Genomic DNA, 27,236 nt, shown 5'->3' with positions numbered 1-27,236 from the left:
CATATCAACAGAGATCACGTGACGCCGTCGTGTCACGTGAGACTAAGAAGTGGACCGACGAATCAGAGGCCACGCTCAAGGACGTGCTTGCAGACACGGATTGGGATATGTTTATAGGAAGCGCCAGTGACGTCAGTGAATTAGCAGACATAGTGGTGTGCTACATAACAACAATAGCTGATGGTATTGTCCTCAGGAAAACGGTGCGGATTTTCCCAAACCAGAAACCGTGGGTGGATAGCACTATTAGAGCAGCTCTGAACTCTCGTACCACCGCCTACAACCTGGGTAGAGAGTCAGGAAACATGGAGGAGTATAAGGCTTCAGTCTATACTCTACGCAAAGCAGTCAAACTTGCTAAGAGGACATATGCTGACAAACTGGAGACACAAATGGCACAAAACGACACAAGAGGATTATGGCAGGGACTGAAGTCAATAACTGACTATAAAGTCAGCGCCCCGTCAATGGGGAGCGACGACGCCTCCCTCGCGGACAAGCTCAACACCTTCTACGCTCGGTTTGGTGTAGACAGTGGCGCTGCTGGCTCTCCGGCTAGTGACGTCACTGGCGCGCCGGCTGTTGTGGAGGGGGGGGGGCAACCGCGAGGGGGGGGGGACGCTCTCTCGTTGTCGGAACACAGTGTGAGAAGAGCATTTATGCAGGTGAACACCAGGAAGGCTGCTGGCCCAGATGGCATAACAGGACGTATACTCAAGACCTGTGCCAACCAGCTGGCCCCTGTGTTCACCGCCATATTTAATCAATCACTGGCGGAGTCAGTGGTCCCTGCCTGCTTCAAGAGGTCTACCATCATCCCTGTGCCGAAGAAACCCTCCCCAGCATGTCCAAATGACTACAGACCGGTGGCACTCACCTCTGTGGTCATGAAATGTTTCGAGAGGCTGGTCAAGGACCACATTTGTGCCTCCCTCCCCAGTGATATGGACCCTATGCAATTTGCATACAGGACAAACAGGTCCACCGACGACGCGGTCTCCCAGGTACTGCACAGCACCCTCTCGCACCTTGACCGTCAGAAGGGGGGCTATGTGAGACTGTTGTTCATTGACTACAGCTCAGCGTTCAACACCATAGTCCCCACCAGACTGGTGGACAAGCTGATCGAGCTAGGTCTGAGCTCCGCCCTGAGCGCCTGGGTACTGGACTTTCTGAGCGAAAGACCCCAGGCGGTCAGGGTGGGGGGTCAGACCTCCAACACCATCACCCTGAGCATCGGGTCCCCCCAGGGCTGTGTTCTGAGCCCCCTGCTGTACTCACTCTACACACACGACTGTGTGGCCAAGTTCAGCTCCAACTCCATAGTGAAGTTCGCAGATGACACGGTGGTGGTGGGGCTGATCTCGGACAACGACGAGAAGGCCTACCGGGAGGAGGTGGAGGTACTGGAACGCTGGTGCCAGGACAACAGCCTGCTCCTGAACATTGGCAAAACCAAGGAACTGATCGTGGATTATAGGAGAGGACAGCAGGGGACACACACACCACTGATGATAAACGGGGCTACCGTGGACAGGGTGAGCAGCTTCAAGTACCTGGGGGTCCACATCTCAGAGGACCTGACATGGTCAACACACATAGGCACAGTAGTAAAGAAGGCGAAACAGCGTCTCTACCACCTGAGACAGTTAAGGAAGTTCAGAGTATCGGGGAAGATACTCCAGTCCTTCTACTCAGGAGCTGTAGAGAGCATCCTGACCGGAAACATCACTGCCTGGTATGGAAACAGCACGGCACAGGACAAGAAGGCCCTACAGAAAGTGGTGCGCTCAGCCGAGCGTACCACGGGTATTGCACTACCCCCCCTGCAGGTTCTATACAACAAGAGGTGCAAATCCAGAGCCTGCAGGATAATGAAAGACCCTCACCACCCCAATAACAGCCTGTTTCAGCTGCTGAGGTCAGGCAGACGCCTGCAAATCCTAGCTACTAGGACAGAGCGGCTTAGGCTCAGCTTCTTCCCCCAGGCCATCAGAGCCATGAACAATGTACATTGAGTGCTCAGAACATTGAACTGTCCACACACAAGCACACATGAACACACACACGACACGCACACTGTGCACGCTCACACACGAGCAGCCACTTAACACTTTAACATGAGCGGGCACACACTCATGTCGCACACACGCACACTTATGGCCAAAGGAAAGGACACTTTAAACTAGAATAACAGGAACAGTGTATTGCACTACCAAAGCTAACTAGCATGTCACACATGCGCTGTAAATAACTATGTACAGATACCGAGATGTCACTCCATGTTACCTGCTATCTGTTACTGCACAATGTTGTTTCTTCTTTTGATTCTATTATATGTACCACTGTATTGCACATCGTTGCGGGCAAGACCACCCGCATTTCATTGTATACCTGTATGCCGTGACAATTAAAACTCTTGACTTGACTTGAACACTTTGTCACCAGCCAAATCATTCCCTAGAATGAAGGACACCCCCTTTATGGGAATGTGAGAACATACCCCCACAACAACATTGCCTGATACTAAGGGAGAATTGAGCGTGACCTCATGCAAAGGTGCATCCACAAATCCACCCCCAAAGCCCCGAACAACGACACCGGAATGCAAAGAAGAGTTTTCTGAAAACGGCAAAACCCCCTCCAGAATGAGGGACTGAAAAGCACCGATATCTCTCCAAATTGTTATAGCCTGTTTGGACTCTGGTGCATTAGTCAGGGAAACAAATCCATTCATCATAAACCTTGAGGAACCCTCGAGCTCTTTGTCCACACGTTTGATACTTCCCCCATCCCCATCTAACGTTGGCATAGGCGTTCTGCATATGGTTTCTACCAGAGCCACGGTTCTGAAATTTTTCTGCTCAAGCACCGGGCACCCAGCAACGATATGACCTTCTGGGAATGCACCAGCAGAACCACCCCGCCTAGGAGGTGAAGTTAACTGACCAGCAGACACAGGTTTTGGGAAACGGCCCCCCTGGACAGGACGCCTATCCCCGGACTCAACACGGTAGTCCTCCAAAAACACGGACTTGTGTGTCAACACAAACTCATCAGCGAAGACAGCGGCGTTGCCTATCTTCGATACCTTACGCTCATTTAGATGTGTGGAAACGGTATCAGGAACACATCTTTTAAATTCTTCTAGGAGAATCAACTGCCTAAGCTGCTCTCTTGACTCTGCCTTCTGAGAAGTGCACCACCTGTCAAACAGGTTCTCCTTCTCCCTCTCCCTTCCAAATTCAACATAAGTGTTCTGAAGGATCAGATTAAACCGAATATATATATTTATTTATATATATATATTTTATTGTATTTGTATATCCCCTGATATCCCTTGTATATTCCTTGTACAATATGCATTGAATATCCCTTCTAGTCTACTGAACATCCCATAATAGTCTCCATTCTACCATTGGACGAGACCTTGGTGCCAGGTCGCCATACCCCTCAGACCAGGTTCAATCGTACCGCTCAACATGTATGGACAAGTCCTAGTTCCGCGTAGGAATATGTCTACCTCACCACTAATGGTACTATTTGTTCACAGTGCGTATATATACTGCGCTATTAAAGTAGAACTTTCTTTTAGTCCAGTTCCTTACCCTCCAACAGAGTGACAGACGCAAAAGCCTCCCCGCGAACCACGTGTGGGCAGTAAGGCCAATTCGGCTCAGTATCGGCATTGAGACATCGTGTATATTAATATTTGAATAGTCATATTTGGCACTATATCGTCGAGTTGGACGTATTCTATTAAGCTAATAATAGTCTATTCATATGTAGTGCCTCGTGCGGTAAGAGTTCTATAGTAATCAGCACCCCCATCGTTTCGGGCATCAGCTGGACGCTTATCCAGGGTGATTGACCCCACGTGAAGCTGCACCCGAGGAGCTCCAGGCCAAAGAGCGAGTGGACCTGTATATTGGATTATTCTACCGACGACGGCTAGCCTTCCCCGGCTTGGATTATGCTTTGAGTACTTTGATTATTCTATGGATAAAGGCCAACACTGCGGTGTGTTGGAAATACCCCCCCCGGAGAGGACGACAGGTGAGAAGACGCTCTACACGACGAGGTCGCCTCACGTCTCTCCATCGTGGACCGGAGGACGCCGGCCACAGAGAGTCCAACTGCTTTCATCTGTGGATCGAGGATCGCTGGGCACCGGGTCGCACGACTGTGGGCTCTCCCAGGATACCCTCGGCCAGACGGGATACAGCCAGACTCTACCCCCCCCCCCCCTCCAGCTGTCCTACAAGCAGTCGGAACCTTCCCCTAGTGTATCCAGCTATATAATCATTCAAGTATCATTGCTATTGTTCCCTAAATATTCCAGGTTGTATATTTGCTTCCTGCGCAATCAGAGATTGGACATTCGATATTGATCTACCTACGAATACTCATTTGCCATAAAAGTGCATACTATTTCAAATCATAAATGTAATTAAGTGATCGTTGTACATACCTTTTGCTATGTATTATTATTAAACGCAGACTTTCGACTTGGTACATTTGTGTTGGATCCGTTTCATCAGGTGGGAGTGTTTATCATAATTATTTATACCTAGTACTGGGTGGCCAGAGTCTAAAGTACAAGAGGTAGTGGTAGTAAGTATCATATCTAACAATACAGTCAGGGAATTGTACCCCTCAGTTACAATTGGTCCTTCGAGCCGGATGGTAATCAGTGTAATATTAATATAGTGTTATTAATATTAAAATGGCCTATGATGAACACTCCACGAAACGATCCTCCTAACCAACAACGCCCGCGGCGCAAACGACAGCTCCCTCAGTACCTAGAGGCTTACGCTGTCAGTCAACAACCTAGTCTTCTACCAACAGTAAACGCGGTAAAACTAGAAAGTAAAATTATGTCTAACCCTAACGACCAGGCTACCCCGACCATAGAGGCCCCTATGGGTTCTAACGTAACTGACCCAGCTCACGGTGGGGACCAGGGGGAACCAGACATGACTTTACACCCCGCCAATACCGAAGAAGTAGTCCCCGACGAGTCCCGGGAGGAAGACAACACTACCGAGAGAGAACTCGGCACGGAAGAAGATGAGGAGAGCACCGTGGAGATAGAGCTCCAAGACTCCGCACGGAGTACCCCAAGGGACGGCTCCCCTATACAACCGTCTTCTCCCAGCGAGGCAGAGAGGACACTACAGCAGGCATTCCTCGTCAGCCTGAAAGCCTCTACTGAACGCGATAGACTCCAGGGTGAACGCGATCGATTGCAGATACAGCAACGGAGCGAAGAAGAGCACATACGCCTGGAAATAAGACGCATTCAGATGGAAGAGAATATGGCAAGAGACCGGGCCGACGCCCAGCGCGCCGCCACCGGTGCCCAGAGAGAATCGGATCTCACCAAGCGCGAAGCCGAGCGCGACAGAGCACAAGCGCAACTAATAGAACAGCTGATCAGAAGGACAACACCCCCTCCCTCCACCAGAGGCTCCAGGAACTCGTCTAGACATCACTCCAGGGCGGCATCCCCTAGCCGAGTAAGCGACCCTGAACTTGAACAACAGACGAGGTTCATACCCCCCGCAGACCCCCTTCCCCAACCGGTCCAAGCGAGACCCAGCCACCGGGAAGGAGCAGCATACACTGCGGAGAGGCTAAATCAGAGACTACAAGCCCTGGATGACCTAACGGAAGACGAAGAGGAAGAGGAGGAGAACCACGCCCGACGACAGCACAGTACTCTACCGGACCAGGAGGTCCAGTACAGCCCAGGCTATACCCCCGCGGAGCTGCGCTACAGACCCCCGACGCTATTCACGGGTGAGCACGACGCACGACCCGCACCGAGGAACAGCACCTGGACCAGCGGGCCATGGTACACAGCCGGTACCAGCCCACGCCAAGGAGCAGGAGGAGACTCGCCTAGGAGGCCTCTCCCCCAACGCTCGCCGATGTATCAACAATCCGCGTCATACATTGGCACACCTATGGTACCAGACTTCACCCAGGAGAACCGGGCCCAGTATACGGAGCTCCGCATGTGTCTGGAGACAATGTTGGTGGATGTCATTGATGAACGCCATAAATACGCGATACTACTGAAGCATTTAAAGGTACCCCGCGCGCACAACATAGCGCTCGCCTACGCCACTTCCACGACCCCATACACCGCAGCGCTGGTAGCGTTGGACCAGAGATATGGACGTATATGGGATTACGTGATCCAGGAGATCAGGCACATCGACCGCCTACCTCCAGCAACAGACAATCGAGCACTGGACGACCTGTCCATCAGAGTGCAGTCCCTAGTAGGGATGCTGGGAGCGCAGAGGGAAAAGGGTAGGCATGAACTATACGCCAACTCAAATGTAGAGAGGATCTTGGAGAAGCTACCGCCCGCCCGACAGGAGCGCTTTAGGCGGCAGAGAGACCACCGAGACCCTAATGGCCCCGAACCGAACCTCCTCGATCTAGCCGACTTCCTGGCGAGAGAAGTCAGCAGCTTACGGCTAGATACATTCGGACGGAGCACCCCTGGCTCCAGAGAAGGAACCAGGAGACTAAATGATGGAAGAAGATCGGTGACTGTCATGCACCAATCGGAGTCAGTGCCAAGCAGTAGGAGCCACAGTACCCCCTCAAGAAAGGAGAAGTGGAAGATAGTGTGCCCTTACTGTGAGAAAGAACACTGGCTGTCACAATGTGACTCATTCCCCAAGATGAATGCGGAGGAAGCGAGTCAATGGATAAAGTCCAACAGACGCTGTTTTCGCTGTGCGCGATCACACATGGCAGCCGAATGCCGCTTAAAGAAAAAGTGCAGTCGGTGCGATGGAGCCCATCTGGACATACTCCACGACAGTAACAGACGGCGGCCTCCACCCGCACCATCAAGCAGCAAAGCAAGCGTCATGTACATCGACCCCGCCAGCAGCAGCGGAGCCAGAGTGCTCTTAAAGGTAGTCCGTGTGACATTGAGCTACCAGAATAAAGTCATGGACACTTACGCCGTCCTTGATGACGGGTCAGAGAAGACCCTTCTGCTCGCGTCCGCTGCGGCCTAGCTAGGGCTGCGGGGGAGCGAAAACCAAATGACAATTCGGACAATAAGAAGAGATTTGAAAACGATAAAGGGCGAGAATGTCTCATTCTCTATCGCAGCAAGCGGCCAGCCCGAGCGACGGTACAGGATTACAGACGCTTTCACCAGCCAAGAAATAGGACTGTCGCGGTACACATACCCCGTAGCCAAGCTGATGGAGAAATATGTACATCTACGCAAGCTACCGATCCCACTCATAGACGGTGCTACCCCGACACTGTTGATAGGCTCCGACCATGCAGACCTCATTGTCCCGATAGACCGGGTTCATACCGGACCCAGAGGCTGTCCTGCAGCAGTCGAGACCCGCCTAGGATGGACTCTCCAAGGCCCACTCGCCAAATCTCTCAACCGAACCACAGCCACTAGCTGTCTCCACTCCCGAGTCACAGAGGGAGACACCGCACTCCTGCAGCATGTAGAGAGGCTATGGACCTTAGAACAAATGCCCTTTAAGAACGAAAAGAAAGACATTCGCTCTAAAGACGACATCTACGCCATTAACCTCCTCGAGACGGGAACAAAGAGAGTCCCAGTCAGCGGCGTGTTGAGATACGCCACGCCACTCCTGCGGCGGGAAGGGATGCCTACCTTCACGCAAAGAAAGACGCCACAGAGCGGTACCTACTAAACACAGAGCGGCGCTTAGCCAAGGACCCCGCCCAAGAAAGTGTATACCGCGCTGAGATTGAGAAGCTCATCACAGCGGGACACGTCACAAAGATTGACATTAAAGAGGCCGACCAGACGACTGAATCGTGGTACGTGCCCCACCACAAGGTTCATCACAACGGCAAAGACCGCATCGTGTTTAACTGCAGCTACCAAATCGGATCCCAAAATCTGAATAAAGAGCTATTGCCCGGTCCTACACTCGGCCCCTCCCTACTAGGCGTACTACTCCGCTTCCGCCAGGACAAGGTGGCTATCAGCGGGGATATCAAAGGGATGTTCCTGCAGGTGAGATTAGTAGAGGAGGACAAGCCCCTGTTGCGGTTCCTATGGAGAGAGAGGCCAGGAGATGAGCACCCAGCCATCTACCAATGGGAAGTCCTCCCTTTCGGAACTACATGCAGCCCATGCTGTGCTACATTTGCACTACAGAGACATGTCGCAGAGGACCCAGCAGCGGACGAAGAGGTCCGACACAGTGTGAAGAACAGCTTCTACGTAGATAACTGTCTACAAAGCGTTTCGACCCAGGAAGAAGCCGAGGCTCTCCTACTTAAACTCCGCGCCTCTCTGATCAAAGGCGGCTTTGATCTCAGGCAGTGGGCCAGCAGCGATCCGCACGTACTGCGCAGCCTCTCCTCCGAGGACAAGGCAGCGAGCAGCGAGACCTGGATGGCCACAATCCCAGGAGAAGCCCAAGAGATGACACTAGGACTAGTGTGGCGCTTCAAAACAGATTCGCTCCACTATAGACACAAACCCCTGACCACGGAGCAGGGAAGGTCGACGGCAATACCGACCACCAGACGGAGTGTGTACAGAACACTCGCCCGACAATATGACCCGTTAGGATGTATACTACCGTACACCACCAGGGCAAAGATGATTGTACGAGCATTGTGGGACAAGGACCAGGGCTGGGACGACCCCATTCCCGCACACCTTGCATCCACCTGGAGAGAGTGGGAGATGGAACTCCACTCACTCCCAGGCGTTAATATACGCCGAAGCTACTTCCCACCCACGGTGAGGCCAGAGACATGTAAAATGGATCTACACGTCTTCAGTGACGCCTCCGAGGTCGCCTACGGATCAGTAGCCTACTTGCGGGCCCAAGAAGAGGGGGGAGAGATCTACACAGCATTCATCCTCGCCCGCTCGAGAATAGCCCCACGCAAGCAACAGTCTATCCCACGTCTAGAGCTCTGCGCAGCCCTCGCAGGAGCGCATCTAGCCACGCTCATCCAACGTGAGCTCACCATTCCGGTGTATAGAACAATCCTGTGGTCAGATTCCACGACAGTACTCGCCTGGATCAAATCGGATTCATGCAAATACAAAGTCTTCGTGGGAGTCAGAGACACTGAGATTCAAGAGTTAACCGGAGAGTTAACCGGAGAAGCAAACTGGCGCTATGTTGATACAAAACACAACCCAGCTGACGTCATCACCCGGGGAATGTCCCTAGATGACTTAACCCGTCATAACATCTACAGTGACGGACCAGCATTCCTCAAGCTCCCGGAAGGAGATTGGCCCACGCCCACCCCGAGGGAAGCAAGTGACGAGGAGGCTGAGAATAAGAAACCCATGTTCTGTGGATTGAGCACTGTTGTCTCCGCAGACCCCAACATAGACGATTGCATTACCATAGAGAGTGCGCAGCAACGGACATTCCTGCGGCACCACCCAGAGATTAAGTCCCCCGCTGATATGTCAGCAGCTGACTACGAGGAAGCAGAACTGCTTCTACTGCAACGAGCCCAGAGAGACTCGTTCCCCGATGAACTAGACTGTCTACAGGGAGGAAAGCCCGTCCCATCAGACAGCAGATTGATTCATCTGGCCCCCGAGAGTGACACACATACCCTCAGGCGTGTTTCTGCGGACCTCCCAAACTTTCAAACTTCTTAGATGAAGGATGGGTACAATAGGAGACACGCCTCCAGTTTTTCAAAAGTTTTTGACACACCTCAGCTTCTGAGCTGAAGGCGTGTTTTTGCGGACCTCCCAAACTTTCAAACTTTAGACTATTTTCTTTATGCGTTTTTCTTTTTCTTTCTTTCTACCACAAGACGCGGCCACTGATGGGTCCATGGGACTTGGATAAGTCCTGTGGACCCAACTCTGGCCACTGACCACATGAGCGAACGGGTACATACGCACACAATACACGGCCACTGATGGATCCGTGGGACTTGGTAAAGCACTATGGACCCAACTATGACCACTGATAAAAACATAACTACACTAGCATTATAAGACCTAAACATTGCTACCTACCATACAAGTGCATTGGTTTAGTGCATTTCCGGTTGCCACTGAGCGGAAATGTTTGTGCGGACCTGTTCTCCCAAACTGGTAAGCAAATGACTGTTTTTACGTTATTTTCATTTTTACGTTACTATTATTATTATTATTATTATTTTTTTTTTTAACATTGATCTTAACTGATCACTATGACTTTATTGCTTTTATCGTTATATATGCCTATAATTGTGTACAGCACTTTGAGCTACATGACATGTATGAAAGGTGCTTTATAAATACTTACTTACTTACTTACTTACTCATCAGAGTGGGTGGTCGCCTGCGGAGAGCCCCCAATTTACCGGATGACATTAAGTACCCGATCGTATTGAACAGCCGACACAAGGTCACAGAGCTGATTATAAAGAAATACGACGAGGATGTACACCACGCAGGAGCAGAGAGAGTCTTCGCGGAAATCAGACGTCGTTACTGGATACTTCAAGGAAGAGAGGCGGTGCGACGCTTCCAGCGAACCTGTCTAGACTGCCGAAAGTGGCGCGCGCAGCCCAGCATACCACGGATGGCTGACCTACCTCCATGTCGCCTCCGACTCGGCGACAAGCCATTCCACTCAACAGGCATGGACTGTTTTGGCCCGCTGCACATAAAGAAAGGAAGAGGCACCGAGAAGCGGTGGGGTATTGTATTCAAATGCATGACCACCAGAGCGATACATATCGAGCTCCTTCCGACCATGAGCGCAGACTCATTCCTTATGGCCTTCCGAAGATTCACATCACGGAAAGGAAAACCGTCTACATTATTGTCCGATCACGGGACAAACTTCAAAGGCGGAGAAAGAGAGCTGAGGGAGAGCTTCCAAGCTATGGGCCCAGAACTTAAGACCCACCTCGCTCCAGCCCAGATTGACTTCCAATTCAACCCCCCAAACGCACCCCACTTCGGTGGAACTTGGGAACGAGAAGTACGTTCTATAAAGACAGCCCTGTACGCAGTACTTGGGGCCCAGACTGTGGCGGAAGAAGTCCTAATGACAGTCCTCACGGAGATTGAGGGAGTATTGAACTCAAAGCCCCTCGGTTACGTCTCCAGTGATGTAGCAGATGTCGACCCAGTCACCCCCAACACCCTCCTGAGGGAGCGGCTAGATCCCGCGTTACCCCAGACAATGTACCGGCCTGAAGAAGCGAACGGCCGACGAATGTGGAGGTACAGCCAAGTATTAGCCGACAAGTTTTGGAGCAGTTTCCTACTGCACTACCTACCGTCTCTACAGACCCGCCAGAAGTGGGTAAAAGAGAGAGACAATTTGATGGAAGGAACAGTCGTCATGATTATTGACCAGTCACTACCCAGAGCTATGTGGCCGGCTGGCCGCGTAAGCAAAGTGATCACCGGTGCCGATGGCAAGGTCCGAGCAGCTGAAGTACTCGTCCAGGGGCGCATTTACACCCGTCCTGTGGCGAGGCTCATAGAACTGCCCCGACTCCCAGACACAATCGATGATGACCATGACCCTATGACTTTGTGAGTTGACTGACCCTTACAGCGAACCCTTGAGTGGTGGACAGTGCGGTTAATCTGTCTCTGCTTAACTAATTGGGTTGGGACCAATTAGGGGGCAGCTGTTCTGAAGGATCAGATTAAACCGAATATATATATTTATTTATATATATATATTTAATTGTATTTGTATATCCCCTGATATCCCTTGTATATTCCTTGTACAATATGCATTGAATATCCCTTCTAGTCTACTGAACATCCCATAATAGTCTCCATTCTACCATTGGACGAGACCTTGGTGCCAGGTCGCCATACCCCTCAGACCAGGTTCAATCGTACCGCTCAACATGTATGGACAAGTCCTAGTTCCGCGTAGGAATATGTCTACCGCACCACTAATGGTACTATTTGTTCATAGTGCGTATATATACTGCGCTATTAAAGTAGAACTTTCTTTTAGTCCAGTTCCTTACCCTCCAACAGAGTGACAGACGCAAAAGCCTCCCCGCGAACCACGTGTGGGCAGTAAGGCCAATTCGGCTCAGTATCGGCATTGAGACATCGTGTATATTAATATTTGAATAGTCATATTTGGCACTATATCGTCGAGTTGGACGTATTCTATTAAGCTAATAATAGTCTATTCATATGTAGTGCCTCGTGCGGTAAGAGTTCTATAGTAATCAGCACCCCCATCGTTTCAGGCATCAGCTGGACGCTTATCCAGGGTGGTTGACCCCACGTGAAGCTGCACCCGAGGAGCTCCAGGCCAAAGAGCGAGTGGACCTGTATATTGGATTATTCTACCGACGACGGCTAGCCTTCCCCGGCTTGGATTATGCTTTGAGTACTTTGATTATTCTATGGATAAAGGCCAACACTGCGGTGTGTTGGAAATACCCCCCCCGGAGAGGACGACAGGTGAGAAGACGCTCTACACGACGAGGTCGCCTCACGTCTCTCCATCGTGGACCGGAGGACGCCGGCCACAGAGAGTCCAACTGCTTTCATCTGTGGATCGAGGATCGCTGGGCACCGGGTCGCACGACTGTGGGCTCTCCCAGGATACCCTCGGCCAGACGGGATACAGCCAGACTCTACCCCCCCCCCTCCAGCTGTCCTACAAGCAGTCGGAACCTTCCCCTAGTGTATCCAGCTATATAATCATTCAAGTATCATTGCTATTGTTCCCTAAATATTCCAGGTTGTATATTTGCTTCCTGCGCAATCAGAGATTGGACATTCGATATTGATCTACCTACGAATACTCATTTGCCATAAAAGTGCATACTATTTCAAATCATAAATGTAATTAAGTGATCGTTGTACATACCTTTTGCTATGTATTATTATTAAACGCAGACTTTCGACTTGGTACATTTGTGTTGGATCCGTTTCATCAGGTGGGAGTGTTTATCATAATTATTTATACCTAGTACTGGGTGGCCAGAGTCTAAAGTACAAGAGGTAGTGGTAGTAAGTATCATATCTAACAATACAGTCAGGGAATTGTACCCCTCAGTTACAATAAGACTGCCCCTCCGACCTGCGATAACCTCTAAAATGCTGACGATAGGCCTCGGGGACCAACTCATAAGCCCTCAAAATGGAAGCTTTAACCAGCTCATAATCAGCGCTTTGTTCAAGGGACAGAGCAGTGTAGGCTTCTTGTGCCCTACCAACTAAAACACATTGCAGCAGCAGTGTCCAGGCGGTATCAGGCCACTTCAATGTGGTTGCCACCCGTTCAAAAAGGGGAAAATATCTTTCCACGTCTTTCTCAAAAAATGGTGGCACCATCCTAATATTCCTGCCTACATCAAACCCGGAACGTGACTCTGGATGCAGAGCACCCACCTGCAAGGCAGCATGCTTATATTCAAGCTCCTTCTGTGCACGCTCGTGCTCCAACAACATTTGTTTCTCCTTAAACTCACGCTCCTCTCTCCGCTCCTCTCTCCTCTCCTCATGCTCGTGCTGTAGCTGCCTTTCCTTAAACTCCAACTCCCTTATCCTCCAGTCACCCTCTACACCAGGTAATAGCGGAGATGCACCAGACGAAGGAGGCTCCTCCACCCTCTCCTCAAGCACCTGCTCCCTAACGAGTAACACCCTTAACGCACTCAAGGCAGACGGCTTCAAACGTTTCTCCCCTGCAGAAAGCTCTACCCTGTAGTGTACAGCAAGTTCTAGCAGCTGTTCTTTGGAAAACTTGTCTAACAAGTCATGAGACGGGCGATCAACAAAGTCCCTGATGGAAGCCATTGTCACTGAACCAGCCACCCCAAGCTACACACCCTACCTCACAGACACGAAGAACCACTAACGAACCACGAAGACCCCCCCAACGAACCACTGAAGAACCACGAAGAACCACTGAAGAACCATGAATAATGCTAAATGCCAAAAATAACAACCAGAAGGAAAAAATTATAATAAAAAAAAACACACCCACCCTAAATAGACGTGTCATACACGCAGGGTGTTAGGTGCTACCAGGTATGCTCACCAAACACTCAAACAAACAAATAACTCCAACAAACAATTCCAAACAGGTGCGCCTTCTAACCTGATATGACTACATATGCTTCTACGTCTAAACTGCAGTCAAAACCGGCCCACCACATGTCTACCCTAAGAAACACTAAATCAAGCCCTACCACACCACCTGTGTTTTCTGGCCGCCCTAATCTACCTACCCTTAAACTAATGCCCTGTAGACCTAACTTTCTTCAACCACACCTGCTACCAGTCAAAGATCATATACCAATCATTTCATTGACCGCCCCAGGAGTACGTGGTGCACAGGACGCTAACCAACAACCAGAAACTAATGTCCCTATCTACATGTGGTGCCCACTAAACTATATATTTTAACAGCATAAGTAGTCACATCAAATTACAAACAAATACGGCCTACTCACCTGTTTGACGAAATGGCTCGAACCCCCGCGTTACACCATATGTAACGAACACCACCCAAACCATAATACCATGACACCCTGTGTAACACAAAAAAAAAAACACTAAAAGATCCCGGACCAGCGCCCAACTGTTACGACCCTGGCTCAAGGGACGTAACCTATGTGCAAAACCGACACCAAAACCCCATGCTCTAACTCAAAATGCTACTATAGCAAGGAACTATTAATGTAACTATAAACTAATGTACTAAGGTAACCCAAGGGACAAGGACTGGAAGAACCTGACAGCTCTTTCTCTAAGCACAGACACTGCATGTGTGTTACTAGGTCTGCCTTTAAAGCTCCCAGCACGTAACCAATCAGCACTAATTGGCTAATTGGCAGCCCTCACCTGCATGCACAGTGACACAGAAGTGATCAGCTCCTTGTACATAACACTCCAGGACACTTTGACGCGCTGCCGGGGGGAGTTGGAATCGAACCGGGAACCTTCCGATTACCTGGCGGCCGTTCTTGCTCTTGAGTTTACTTTTTCATGGACAACTTCAAGATCGTGCCAGTTACCGCAGAGGCTGGTTTGGAAGACTTGGCAATTATTTATTAAACAGACTGCTTACATTGCGGTAGAGAATTGGTCTCAAGCATAATAGAAAGCACATTATTTTGACACCATATGTTCAGGTTACAGTTGAGTTGAAGGCTTGAAAGAGAAACTAGTTGGGCGGCTAGGTGGTGCAGTGGGCAAGGCGCTCACCACCAATGCTGGAGATGCTGGGTTCGAGCCCAGCTCTCCACATTGCTTTCAGTTTGGCTGGTCGTTCGTACTAATATATTTGGCAGTATTAGGGGGTGGGAAACTGATGGGTGGGGATCGGACATTGTGGACAGCGACTCCTACAGGTCGGTTGGTGCGCCTGCGCAGTAGAATCAGGAAGCAACGGGGGCGGCGTCCCTCCAAAGCGCAGACCCCTGACACTGAAAGATCGCGCTGTGCAGGTGAAAAGATGCGACGGCTGCTACCTCGAATACCGGAGGGGACTCGTGCAATGTATGGCTTCGTCCACATTACAGCCGGCTTGTTGCGGCTAGTAATGGCGCCGCAACGAACGGCTGCCTCTCTGATCGCTCCGTCGAGACTGTGCTTTCTTTTGTTAATTTTTATAGTATTAAGAGTTTTATTTGCACCTACTGTTGGTGCATTATATGTGTATGACCGTCAGTCAATCATTGACATTGGATTAAGGAAAACTTACAGATTGGATTGCTCTCTGGATCGGATTGCTGAACAACAACAATGGCCAGCGGAGATCCTTTGTTGTGGCCGTGGCCAAAGCCAGGAGACGCCGCGACGACGAGGGAAGAGAGCCGGGGTGCGGAACAGACTGAGGTCCAAACGACACAGAACCACATTGCCCAGCATATTGTTGGCCAATGTGCAATCGATAGGAAATAAACTGGATGACATCAGAGCACGGATCCAATTCCAGAGGGACATTCGGGATTGTAACGTCCTCTGTTTCACAGAAACTTGGCTGAGTCCAGATGTCCCGAATCACGCAATAGAACCGGCAGACCACTTCTTTGTTCTCCGCAAGGACCGGACGGCAGAAGAGTCACTAAAGAAGAAAGGAGGCGGCATTGCCTTCATGATAAACAAGGAGTGGTGCGATTTAGGCAACGCAAAGGAACTGTCTAACCACTGCTCCCCAGACCTGGAGTTTATCACGATAAAATGTCGACCCTTCTTCCTCCCAAGAGAGTTAACGTCCATCATCCTCATCGGAGTGTACATTCCACCACACGCGAACACTGGGGTCGCACTTTCAAAACTTCACGACGAGGTAAACAAACAACAGATAGCTAGCGTTGACGCTGCCATTGTGGTTCTGGGTGATTTCAACAGCGCGCGTCTTAAAAAGGTGTTGCCGAATTTCTATCAGCAAGTGACCTGTCCCACCAGAGGCGAGAACATATTAGACCATGTATACTCGCAATTTAAGAATGGGTATAAGTCACAGGCTCCATTCGGTAAGTCCGATCACGCCGCCATATTCCTTTTGCCAAAGTATAAACAAAGTCTCAAGCGAACGCCGGTGGTCTCGCGAGAGGTTAAGCGTTGGGCCGTGACGTCAGAGGAGTCACTCCAAGCTGCACTTGAATGCACAGACTGGAGTGTATTCCGTGATAACACAGCCAATATTAACGAATACACTGAAACGGTGCTTGACTATGTCTGTACTCTGGTAGAAGAAACAATCCCCTCCACCACAATTAAAATCTACCAAATCAAAAGCCCTGGGTAGACAAATCCATCCGTGAGGCTCTGAAAGTGCGCACATCAGCATACAACACCGGGCTGGAGACAGGCAACATGGAAGAACACAAGATGGCAAGATACAACGTCAGGAGAGCAGTAATAGAGGCAAAACGGCGTTACTGGGATAAAGTTGAACAGGCTGACTCTAGAGGCATGTGGCAGGGCCTCAGAACAATGACAATTACAAAGGCACCTCCCTCAAACTGAACAGTGACATCTCCTTAGCAAATGATCTCAATTTCTTCTATGCAAGGTTTGAGGCTGTGAATAAAAACACCAGCCTACAAACCACGGCAATGGGGGGGGGGGGGGGGGGGGGGTCTGCTGATGGAGACTCAGTGTTCAGGGTAACAGAGCATGAGGTGAGGTGGACCTTTAAAAAAGTGAATATCAGGAAGGCAGCAGGACCGGACGGCATCCCCGGCCGCGTCCTAAAAGTCTGTGCCGACCAACTGGCCCCGGTATTCACTGACATCTTCAACCTGTCCTTGGAACAGGCTGTCATCCCCACCTGTCTGAAGAAGTCCACCATCATCCCTGTACCCAAAAAATCTACGCCCGCTTGCCTCAACGACTACCGCCCTGTAGCCCTCACCTCCATAGCCATGAAGTGCTTTGAGAAGCTAGTGAAGGGCTACATCTGTTCCTCCCTCCCCATCAACCTGGACCCTCTGCAATTTGCATATCGCCCCAACAGGTCCACGGAGGACGCCATAGCCCATGTGCTGCACACAGCAGCATCACACCTGGACAAGAGGCAGGGGAACTATGTGAGAATGCTGTTCATCGACTACAGCTCAGCATTCTATACCATAGTCCCCTCCAAACTCATAGCCAAGCTCAGGGACCTGGGCTTGAACTATGACCTCTGCCAGTGGGTCTTGGACTTCCTGACGGGCAGAACCCAGGTGGTAAGAGCAGGCAACTGCACCTCCTCATCCATCACGCTCAACATAGGGGCCCCCCAGGGCTGTGTTCTGAGCCCCCTCCTCTACTCCCTGTACACACATGACTGCGTAGCACAGCGAAACAACAACACCATCATCAAATTTGCTGATGACACAGTAGTGGTTGGCCTGATCTCTGCCAACGACGAAAGGGCCTACCTGGAAGAGGTAGATAACCTGTCACAGTGGTGTCAGGAGAACTGCCTCTCCCTGAACGTCAGCAAAACAAAAGAGATGATTGTGGACTTCAGGAGGTCGGGGGTCAAGGACTACAGCCCCCTCAGCATCGACGGGGCACCGGTTGAGAGAGTGAACAGTTTCAAGTACCTCGGAGCCCACATATCCGAGGATTTGACATGGACCACACACATTGACAGTGTTGTGAAGAAGGCACGACAACGCCTCTACTTCCTCAGGCGCCTAAGGAAGTTCCAAGTCAGTCAGAAGATCCTTAGGAACTTCTACTCATGTACAATAGAGAGCATCCTGACTGGCAACATCACCTCCTGGTTTGGGAATAGCACTGCACAAGACCGTAGCAGACTACAAAGAGTGACACGTTCAGCCGAACGCACAATTGGAGGGGGGCTTCCCACCCTCCAGAACATTTACAACAAGCGGTGCAAGGGGAAGGCTAAGAGAATTATTAAGGACTCGAGCCACCCGAACAACTGCCTCTTTGAACTGCTGCGGTCAGGCAAGCGATACCGGAGTCTTAAGGCGAGCACAGAAAGACTCAGAAGAAGCTTCTATCCCCAGGCCATCAGGCTGCTAAACGAACAATAAACACTATGCAACAACCATCAAATGCACACAGCACACACACCCACACGCACACACTCACTTAAACAAACAACACACTGCAGCACCCACTCTCCACACTTTAGATCACACAAACACACTTTATATTTATTGATAAAGGATTTGCACTACAACTCGTACACCTACTGTAAATTGTACCTAAATTGCACCTCATCCTATTTCTGCCTTGCACTATATAGTATTGTATATTAGTACACTACACAGTATTGTATATTATATGGTAACTCAGTTACGTCTATTCTGCATCGAACATTGTACATATGTCTATACTGAACACTGTGACCTCATTTTTTTTACTTCTAATTTACATGCTATACTATGTTATTTTATTTCATACTTATCTTGTCTTGCACAGTCTCTGGAGCGTAACAGTAAGAAGCATTTTGTATAAAAGTATTCTGTACTTCTGTATGACAACTATTAAAGAAACTTGAAACTTGAAACTTGTGGGAGGCATGAAACAGCATTCGAGATAGGGGAGGGTTGAATTGGACGATACGAAATTGGGATCGGAGAAAAATAGAAAATGGGAGAAAAAGTGGATAAAAAAAAGAAAGAGAAACTAGTTTAAATTTGAACATGGTACACATTGTATGTTTACAATGAGTTGTTGACACATGAATCTGTGTCTCTCTGGCATTCTATTGTTTGCCTCTCTCTCTCTCTCTCTCTCTCTCTCTCTCTCTCTCTCTCTCTCTCTCTCTCTCTCTCTCTCTCTCTCTCTCTCTCTCTCTCTCTCTCTCTCTCTCTCTCTCTCTCTCTCTCTCTCTCTCTCTCTCTCTCTCAGAGTGCATCTTCCAGACCTCTAACTCACACCTAATCCTGGCACCACATCACCCCAGTTCTAAAAGACCACTGCAGGCTTCCTGTCTCCCCCCCCCCCCCCCCATATCTCACTGACCTCCTCTCCCTCAGTTATACCTCAGCCTGCCTCCTCTCCTCCTACCAACCCTCTCACCCCTCAGCCTGCCTCCTCTCCTCCTACCAACCCTTTCACCCCTCAGCCTGCCTCCTCTCCTCCTACCAACCCTCTCACCCCTCAGCCTGCCTCCTCTCCTCCTACCAACCCTCTCACCCCTCAGCCTGCCTCCTCTCCCTCTACCAACCCTCTCACCCCTCAGCCTGCCTCCTCTCCTCCTACTAACCCTCTAACCCCTCAGCCTGCCTCCTCTCCTCCTACCAACCCTCTCACCACTCAGCCTGCCTCCTCTCCTTCTACCAACCCTCTCACCCCTCAGCCTGCCTCCTCTCCCTCTACCAACCCTCTCACCCCTCAGCCTGCCTCCTCTCCTCCTACCAACCCTCTCACCCCTCAGCCTGCCTCCTCTCCTTCTACCAACCCTCTCACCCCTCAGCCTGCCTCCTCTCCTTCTACCAACCCTCTCACCCCTCAGCCTGCCTCCTCTCCCTCTACCAACCCTCTCACCCCTCAGCCTGCCTCCTCTCCTCCTACCAACCCTCTCACCCCTCAGCCTGCCTCCTCTCCTTCTACCAACCCTCTCACCCCTCAGCCTGCCTCCTCTCCTCCTACCAACCCTCTCACCCCTCAGCCTGCTTCCTCTCCTCCTACTAACCCTCTCACCCCTCAGCATGCCTCCTCTCCTCCTACCAACCCTCTCACCCCTCAGCCTGCCTCCTCTCCCTCTACCAACCCTCTCACCCCTCAGCCTGCCTCCTCTCCCTCTACCAACCCTCTCACCCCTCAGCCTGCCTCCTCTCCTTCTACCAACCCTCTCACCCCTCAGCCTGCCTCCTCTCCTCCTACCAACCCTCTCACCCCTCAGCCTGCCTCCTCTCCTCCTACCAACCCTCTCACCCCTCAGCCTGCTTCCTCTCCTCCTACTAACCCTCTCACCCCTCAGCATGCCTCCTCTCCTCCTACCAACCCTCTCACCCCTCAGCCTGCCTCCTCTCCTTCTACCAACCCTCTCACCCCTCAGCCTGCCTCCTCTCCTCCTACCAACCCTCTCACCCCTCAGCCTGCTTCCTCTCCTCCTACTAACCCTCTCACCCCTCAGCATGCCTCCTCTCCTCCTACCAACCCTCTCACCCCTCAGCCTGCCTCCTCTCCCTCTACCAACCCTCTCACCCCTCAGCCTGCCTCCTCTCCCTCTACCAACCCTCTCACCCCTCAGCCTGCCTCCTCTCCTTCTACCAACCCTCTCACCCCTCAGCCTGCCTCCTCTCCTCCTACCAACCCTCTCACCCCTCAGCCTGCCTCCTCTCCTTCTACCAACCCTCTCACCCCTCAGCCTGCCTCCTCTCCTCCTACTAACCCTCTCTGTCCCTCAGATCCTTGAGGGAAGTTTTTCCAATCGGGCCACGAGACCCCGTCTCGTCTCCATTGTTCTCCGCCAGTAAAAGTGAGAGCCTCGTAGACTCGTAGACACCATGTGTTTATTCCACGTACGTGTCGTCGTTACAAACCATCAAAAGTCTCACTTTTCTGAAGACTGCATCTTTCAGAAAGCACTAGAGGCACTGGAGGGAATATTATTGTCTGTATTTAGTATGTAGTACTGTATGTATCATCACGCATGTGATTTGATTGTGTTTTGGCAATAACAGTAGGTCAATATCATATTACTGATTATATGAAATTATGTATAAAATAATGGTTGTGATTTCTTTTTGTGAAAGGTCAAAGGTCAGTGATACGTAATACGCCGGGTTGTGACTGTAGCCCGAACCCTTTTACAACATTGTTGGCTGTTCGAACACAACTTCCTGGTTGTAAACTCTGATATTTCCTTACCTCACTCTGCCAGGCCTGGTGTCTGTTAGCGTGTAAACTGGAGTAAACAGATCGTCAGAGGCAACTGTCAGCATATACTCCAAAAGAAATATATTCCTTTCAGAAACTAAAAACCTTTTGGAAAGTAAAACGGCAGCAAGAGTTATTGATTAGCTTAAAAAATGACTTTTAGCATAAACAAAGTCTTTAGGCTTTTGGCTTGTAGCGAGGTTAGTGGACACTGGAGCGAAGAATCCCCTCTTATGTTCTGGTTTTGCTGATAGACACCCCCGGTTTAAAGCAAATAGACATTTCCAACTGTATGACTTGTCTAGGACTGGTTGAACGCTCTATAAATAATGACAGTGAAAAGCTCATTTGAGATAAGTCCAAGTTCAAATGGAATTTTGGTTGGCCAAAGGTATTATTTTCCCAGGAATGTTAAGCCACAAAAACAATGGCGAATCAATCCAGTCACTAAACGTTTTCTCTGAGACCGCTCGGCAGTGTAGAGGTCTAAGCCCTCGCCTACCACCGCAGAGACCCAGGGTTCAATTCCCGGTAGCAGTATCTCCAGCTTGGTCAGTCGTCGAGGCATGTGGTAGTAGTCAACACCCTCCCCAGACCCACAGTATGGCAGCATGTGGTAGTCTACACCCTCCCCAGAGCGACAGCAGGGCAGCACATTGACCAGGAAGGAATTGGCATAACGACAGAAGTTTGAGGATGGGAAAAAAGGTATTACGGTATTATCTCATGCAGTCATCATCCATGGTCACTGTCATAGTAATTCTAGCTGTTATATGATCCTTGAGCCCCCAATATGAAAATAGGATTTAAATCGGATGCTATTAGAGTATGTCTGTACAACGTCAAAACGATTCACCACAGCAGACCATATAGACACTGAACCAAAACACCTCTGTTCTATTCTACCGTCATTTCCATTCAAAAGTTCAATTCCTGAATGGATATTCAATATACCAGCCTTAAGTAATGCAACAGCATGTCCGCGTTCTACTACTATGAGGAAGGTGTTTCTCTCACTGAGATGCTTTTCTCACTGGCGTTAGAAGAAGTGTCTCACGGCAGGTGCTGGGTTCAAACCCAGCAGGGGTTCTTTCTGTGCGGAGTTTGCATGTCCTCCCCCATGTTTGTGTGGGGTTCACCAGGGTACTCAGTTTCCACATATCATTGTCATATTGGTTGTGATACCTTCAAATATATATGAATTAAACAAATGAGACCATTGCTGAAACAATCGGGAACCATACTACTCAATATGCGCTTCCCAAAGGAGGGGGTTAGTGTAACGACTGGTTAGCACTGTCACCTGTGGTCTGGGCAACTCAGGTTCGATTCCCCCCGATTGATGTCCAAATCTTCCTAGTAGCTGCTTTAATGCGGTGTTAAACTCCAAAACTGACGATTAATTTCTCCACCATCTCTTACACACAATCAACTCCTGTTTGGGAGTTGCTCTTGCTTACATACACAAATAAAGACACACAATTCCGGTCAAAGTTGAAATAATTTGAATATTGAGAGCAGCGCTCAGTGGCAATGCCCAATGGCTCGTAAAACACTGGCTCAGCCAGAGCAAAGCTATTTTGCCAGTGACCATGAGGCCTTAACAGGGATAATAACATTTACACTCAGGGATTAAAAAAGTATAACTTAATTTAACAGGAGCCTATCCAATAGGAAAATTGGGAAACTTTGAGAGAATGAGAAAAAAATATGTATTATTTAGTCAGGGCCGCCTGGGAGAAATGCGAGGCCCTGTGCGAGATTTAAACGCGAGGCCCCCCCCCCTTTTCATACAGTCAACATATTCGTAAATAATAGCGCTGCCCGAGGCTGGGCATGATACAGTCAACATATAGCAAGAGAGAGAGCGAGAGAGAGCTCCCGTTCTACAGTCAATATACAGTGTACAGAGAGAGAGACACATTGGAAAGAAATTGAAATGCTATTTGGCCCTAAACAGAGAGTACACAGTGGCAGAATACCTGAGCACATCCGACTGAAGATCCTTGACTAGGTACAGACTCAGCGAGCACAGCCTAGCCATCGAGAAAGGCCGCCATAGGCAGACTGTGTGTGTTAGAAAGAGAGAGAGAGAGAGAGAGAGAGAGAGAGGGAGCATGTGTGTTAGAGAGAGAGCATGTATGAGAGAGATAAGCAAAGATGACCCCCTAAAGGATATTCAACTTTTAATGAAAGAACAAAACAGAAGGAAAAGATAACTTCACAAAGGCAACATGAATATACATAGATCCAAAAGGACAAAGATCAACACTTAAATCCAAAGAGAAGAGGGTCTATACCAGAGAAAACAAAGCAGCAAGGAGCCAATGGCCGACAGCTAAAGGCTAGCCAGGTAGGCTACTGACACCAGGCCACACACAGCTTTAGCCAACGGCCCAACGCTACCCAAGCTACACAAACGACCAAGACAATGAATTCACACACAGCACATGTCGTATCTCCAAATGTTGTGAAGTAACATATGTTTTGCCTGGAAAAAAACATCGTTATTAACAAAACATTCGGGAGGGGAAGGAAGGAAGAGTGGGGTAATGTCATGACATTTTCATTAATCTTACCTGCACCAAGGAACGCAGGGCGAAAGGCCGCAACAAGCTGTCGGGACAAAAATAAGCTATGGCCAGAGCCTTGTCATGGTGCAGGCCCGACTACATCTTCTGTCAAAGATGATGTCGTAGTCAGAGTGCCAGAACCCCCTGCTATTCTCACGGCTAATGTCAATGGTCATAGTACAAGCTAACAGCTAACTCAAGGCTAACTGATAGCATCAAACGAACGTTCCCAGCCGAGCGCAGCCGGCAGCTAACGTCGTAGCTAAACAGCTAACTGGCTAACAGTTAGCTCAACCAGGCTATCGCTAACCATTAGCTAACGCAGAAGCAAGCTATGCGGCTACATACAGGTGCTGACACCAGGCCACACACTGTTAGCTACTAGTAGTACTACAACAGCTAGTCGGCCAGTTTAGCTCCAGAGAGAGAGAGAGAGAGAGAGAGAGAGAGAGAGAGAGAGAGAGAGAGAGATGTCAACGGCGGGAATAGAATAGAGTTAATAGAATAGGTTAAAAACTCACCAAACGTCCAAGAGGATGGAGACAACCGCGTGGAGTTGATGAAGTTCATCTGCCAAACGACCATCCTCTTCATCTTGGCTGCATGCGCTGTCTCTAGGTTAGCTAACGCTAGTTAGCCTTTAGCTAAGCTAGCTACTAGCCGACATCATCATGGCTATATCCCGACTGCATCATGACAAGGCTCCGGCCATTTATCCCGCCAGCGAGAGGCCTTTCGTCAACGTTCCTTGGTGACCGACCGACTGATAATGACCGACCTCTTCGTCTTGGCTGGCATAACTAAGCATAATAGTCAAAAGCTGCACGCGCGAAATAGTCAAACGCAGCTGACTCACGCCGGCGTACTACACATGATGTAAGTAACCACTCCCTTCGTTGAAACCAATAGTATGTCTGCTGCAGAGCCCCAGAGCTCCAATAGTGAGTATGTCAAGTATGTCACTGCAGACCCAGGAACAAGTCAGACACATTCTACAAACGTGTCTAATGTGAAATATATAAGCATATAAGCAAAACTAGATTTTAGGTCTGTGATGAAAAAGGGCCTCGCGGGAAGGGGGGCCTTGCAAAAAAAAATAAAAAATAAAAAAAATAATAAATATATATATATATATATTTTTATTTTTATTTTTTTGCGAGGCCCCCCTTCCCGCGAGGCCCTGTGCGACCGCACTGCTCGCACACCCCCTGAGGCGGCCCTGCCTACTTTGATCCAACAATGATTTCACATCGATCGCAACGATTATGTAACGTACTCCAAAACGTATGCCGTTGCTGACGATCAAAGCATCAAATAACGACCCCCCCCCCTTTCATGCATTCATGATGAAACATAATACCTATTATATACATTTGAATTGGAAATAGTAGCGTGTCCAGGTGAGCAACGCAAACACTTTTAGCAAAATTCACATGTTGTTCCATAGCGCCGTTTTCAGGAATGAACCAGGATCACTCTGAAACTATACAATATTCACCACGGTATAACACGTGGACGTATACATGAAATAATTCATTCTTTTTCACATGTTGAACGATGGATAGTTAATGTCAAATGAGCCATAGTATTGTTGCCATAGCTATAATATAGAATATAGATATAGCCCTCCAAACACCGCGACGCACAGTGAAAATCCCTATCTCTTACAGCAATGGCGCAGTAGGTACTGTACAAGGATAGCTAAAGCGGCTGGCGCCCAAAGTGTTAATAAAAAGAGTGGAGATGCCATGTATAAACAAACAGTTAAAGTAATTAAAATATAAACACAAGATCAGGGATGTACCAGCAGGTGGGTGTTCAAGTGGATATTTATACAAATACAGAAAATATGGAAAGTAGTGAAGGGCAAATGTGCAGATGTGCAAATAAGTAGATGAATGTTGTACAAATTAATATGGATATATGCAGTGATAGGTATTAGACAGAGTCCTCATTTAGGATGGCTTGGGGGTAAGTAGCCTTTCTTGAATGCTAAGCAGCCTTAAAAGTATAATCTGTAATAGTATCACTCTTGGTATTGCACTTTGATGAGTTTTGTTTTTGTTTTTGTGTGATGTGTGGATTGGTTTTCAGTGGGTATAGGGAAAGTATTGCTGGCCACACCCCAGGCTCTGCCAAGAGAGGTCAGAAGAAATTACTCAACTCCAACCCCCACATCAAAAAAAAATTAAAAAAAAAAGTGCAATACTGAGTTATTTTGCCTAGAGGCCACTGTTTGACGGCATTACAGATCTTACCTTTAACGCTGCAGTAGCATGCTGAGCTGAATGTGTGCTGTGGTGATGGATGCTGAGCTGAATGTGTGCTGTGGTGATGGATGCTGAGCTGAATGTGTGCTGTGGTGATGGATGCTGAGCTGAATGTGTGCTGTGGTGATGGATGCTGAGCTGAATGTGTGCTGTGGTGATGGATGCTGAGCTGAATGTGTGGTGTGGTGATGGAAGCTGATCTGAATGCCTGGTGTGGTGATGGAAGCTGATCTGAATGCCTGGTGTGGTGATGGAAGCTGATCTGAATGCCTGGTGTGGTGATGGATGCTGAGCTAAATGTGTGGTGTGGTGATGGAAGCTGATCTGAATGCCTGGTGTGGTGATGGATGCTGAGCTGAATGTGTGCTGTGGTGATGGAAGCTGATCTGAATGCCTGGTGTGGTGATGGAAGCTGATCTGAATGCCTGGTGTGGTGATGGAAGCTGATCTGAATGCCTGGTGTGGTGATGGAAGCTGATCTGAATGCCTGGTGTGGTGATGGATGCTGAGCTAAATGCGTGGTGTGGTGATGGAAGCTGATCTGAATGCCTGGTGTGGTGATGGATGCTGAGCTGAATGTGTGCTGTGGTGATGGAAGCTGATCTGAATGCCTGGTGTGGTGATGGAAGCTGATCTCAATGCCTGCTGTGGTGATGGATGGTGAGATGAATGTGTGCTGTGGTGATGGATGCCGTCTGCTGGTACACTGTGTACAGGTTCTTAAGTGTCTTGGGGGCCACTTCCCCAGACGTCTGAGTTGATGATGGGGGCTGTTCTTCTTCACAAAGCTGTCAATGTGTTTGTCCCCGTCAGGTCCTCTGAGATGTGTACACCAAGGTACCTGAAGTTTTTGGGAGCAGTTAGGGGTTAAGTTGGCATGTTGCCGGGAGGAGCCGGAATTGAAGCGGGAACTTTCTGATTACCAGACAACCGCTCTACCTCCTGAGCCACTGTCGCCTCCAGAGATAGTAAGAATTTTTATTTAATTTTTTCTTCTTTTTTTTTTTTTTAGATATTGCTATCTCTGGGAAATGCAGGGGTCATAGCAGCAGTTATGTTTGTATTATTATGATTTTTAAT

The sequence above is a fragment of the Notolepis coatsorum genome (assembly GCF_963971535.1).
Source record: "Notolepis coatsorum genome assembly, chromosome: 3".
Taxonomy (NCBI): domain Eukaryota; kingdom Metazoa; phylum Chordata; class Actinopteri; order Aulopiformes; family Paralepididae; genus Notolepis; species Notolepis coatsorum.
Note: the sequence above shows the minus strand (reverse complement) of the source record.